This window comes from Magnolia sinica, chromosome 1, assembly GCF_029962835.1.
Source record: "Magnolia sinica isolate HGM2019 chromosome 1, MsV1, whole genome shotgun sequence".
Taxonomy (NCBI): domain Eukaryota; kingdom Viridiplantae; phylum Streptophyta; class Magnoliopsida; order Magnoliales; family Magnoliaceae; genus Magnolia; species Magnolia sinica.
Window position 1 is genome coordinate 103,725,506 of NC_080573.1, and position 3,529 is coordinate 103,729,034.

Below are 3,529 nucleotides of genomic sequence, written 5' to 3' on the forward strand. Positions count from 1 at the left end.
TGGCCGACATCATTCATGCCTTGCATCGCATGGCCTTGTATGGCTGACATTATTCATGCCTTGCATCGCATGGCCTTGGTTCGACCAATAGTATTCATGTATTCATCAGCATATTCCATATTACTCTGATATTGCATAATTATATTACTACATTGTGCATGCACTTTCACCACCCTCTAAGTTTTTCGTAAGCTTATGCACAACCGTTGCATGTAGGTGACGTTGGACCACAACAGCGCTGAGGCAGGAGCGCATAGAAGATCATTTTGGAGCTTTTGCCTATCAGCATTTTATTTCCCTTTTGCGCATTGTACTTATAAATTTTTGTTTATAGTTGAAATGTGATGAAGTTTTTAGTTGTTGGTTGTGGGTTATGCCTTTAGTTATGCTTATTATGAATCAAATTGATATTGGAAATCCTCCTTGTAGGATCCCAAGTGTCACGCCCCGAACTCGAAAACTGGGCTCACAAAATTTCCGATCGCCGAATCTGGCACCGATAGCCTCCTTAGAACCCCATTCTCGGCTCCCTGCACCCATTTACCAGGTTTCGATCCTGAGATCCTATAAGGAGGATTTCTAATATCAATTTAATTCGAAATGAGCATAACCAAAAGCATAACCCACAAATAATAACCACAAGAACACCATCACAAAATCCACTATGATCAAAAACTTTTGAGTACAATGCGTATGAAAGGGAAATACAATATAGCAAAAGTAACAAAACTCTAGAAGCTCGGCTGCACGCTCCAACTGTTGCGAGACTATGGTTGCGACTGTGCCTGGCATCACCTGCACGCATCGATCGTGTATAAGCTTATAGAAAGCTTAGAGGGTGGTGTAAGTGTATACGCAATATAAGCGTGCTCAGAATGCAAGGTCAGAGTAATGTAGAATCATGGTGATGAGTACATGAATGCAATCAGCCGTACCAAGGCTATGCGGTGCAAGATATGAATGCTATCGGCCATAACACAGCCATGCGATGTGAGATATAACTCAAGCATGCCAATCCTCATCATGTATCAGTACAGTTCTCATTCTAGATAATAATAGGGGTTCAGTACACTCCCAATGGCACTGCCGCTCTCCTAGCCGCACAGTCCAAGTGAGCGTAAGAAACCTCACTATCCGCCTGGCCAATAGTCTACCAATACCTATCCGACAGATTGATAGCGGACCCATTCACGTGCTGGTCAAACTCATCCTAGTATTGCCCCCTACCCTCAGGCAAGTAAGGCCACACCCCTTTCTAACCGACCACGACACATTGGGAGACGCGGCCTCCTGGTATTCGGCCCTGTGCGCTCATATATCCACTCGGTCTCGACGTTGGAGTCATCCTCTAATACCATCGGGTTTAGGGATTGTCACCCAGGGACATCAATGGCACCCCGATGCTTAGTAAAAATATTTTCGGTATCCAATCCAGCCACCCACGATGTGTTTGTGGAGGCTATGGCCCTGATATCACTAGGGCATACAGTAATCACAATCACACTAATGCAACTGCATGAATCATACTATCAGACATGCAACAATCCTGTGTGTACTGATGAGTATCGAATATCGCATATCAGACCCAGTAATTTCCTGATTTTACATACATGATAATGTTTAATGCCAGATTTTACTCGTGTTTTTGTTACAGGATGAAATCAGGAGTGTGTATTGAAAGATGATGTTAAAAACATGGATTTAGCACTCCAAAATTACCAGAGCAAGGGATAGATTCCAGAAAACCAATAGTGAAGATTTTACATGCCTGGGATTTGAGGAAAGCAAGCCAAAGGGGCCCGAAGGACGTCCAGAATGCAAGATCACATGGTTTCCACCATCCGATCAACTCGAAACTTCATACATGTGATGGGGGCCATAAATTAACCGTACATATTAAATTTCAGCCATTGAGGATCTCGGGAAGTGGTCCAACGGACAGATCAGCCCATTAATCTTCACTTTGGGGCCCACCTGATATTTGGAACTGCCTCAAACTTGGTTTTGGCGGTTGGAATTATATGAAGGAAAGGATGGACGGTGCAGATTTCCCACAAACATTACATTGGGCCCCACATGCGTGAGCACGTGCATAAAGTGCACGTGCGCTGGCGCTACACCGGACGGTTGAAGGGTCAGCGCAAGCGCTGACCCGAGGCGTCTTCGTCGAAAACGGCATAGCCGTTTCCAGCGTTAACGCTGCCGACGGCTGTCCTCAGTTGTGGGCCCCACACATTACCCAAATGCATGATCCGAGCCGTTCATCAGGTTTACATGAAGACCATTAGCATTGCCTAGGTGGCAAAAACTTCAAATGATAGCATAGATCGGTTTTTAACCGTACAAATGCAGGATGGACGGCAAGACAGAAAGCCACGTGGGCTGCACAAAATCCACCCCAAAACCAGTCAATTCCTACTGATTTTTCGAGCTGAAACCAATGGACGGCATGGATTCCTGTGAAAAGTCCAATAATGGACCCAACCATCATCGCAGCGTCGGTTTAGCGTCCACGAAACGCACCGACGCTGCCAGTTTTTGCAGAAATTAGTGGGCCCCACTCGTCAACCTTCCGGAAGATCTGATCCGTCCATCATGTAGAGGGCTTCGAGAGCTTCAAAACCATGTTGATATTCCTCGCCCATGCGTACACACGTGTGCGGTACAGAGGCCAAAAGTAGACTGCCCCGGGACGTTCAAAACTGAGTTTTTTGAGATTTCTTCTGTGGGCCGTGCTAATGGACCTTCAAAACCACCCATTTTTGACTGAAATTTCGTTCTGAATCCAATGGACGGGGTGGATTTTCCAGAAAATACCTTTGTGGGGCCCACCGATCACGGCTGCGAAAATTTGTACTCCGAGTCCTTCTACGACTCTGCCACCGACCCCAGCCATCCAGCAGCTATAAAAGGGGAGTTTTGGACGTGGGAAAGGATTCAGAACTAGAGGATTCCAGATCTGGAGCAAGGGAGAGAAGAAAGAGAAGAAAGAGAAGAAAGAAGAGAGAGAGAGAGATTGTTTGGTTTGACGTTTTTTTTTATGAATTTTATTTAATATTTTTTATGGATTTTATGGGTCACTAATCTCTCAGCTAGGGCTGAGATGAAGCCCCTAATTTGATTAGCTCTTGTATTGGATTTACTTTGAATTTCAATTAATTTGTTTCTTTCTTTAAGTGGGCTTTATGGGTTTAAATTCTATACTTCTCCATCTATGAACTTGACCAAAGTATATATATGGATGTTGTTTGGATGCTTATTATAGGTGCTTGTGTCTGATCAAGAACAGGTTTCCTATAGAGGAAGAAACAGGATGCTTTAATGAATTGAACATCCCTTATGCCCGACCAAGGATATGGGATATGTCATTCATGGCATTGCTTAAAGGAATTAGACAGTCTGTATGCCCGATTAAGGACACAGATTGTGCTTTCTCTATTTAAGTGGTATCAATCTAGATCAAGGTGAATCAACAGACAAAACAAGGGTTAGGATAATTAGGGGTGGATTCGAAAGTCCTAGTGCTCTC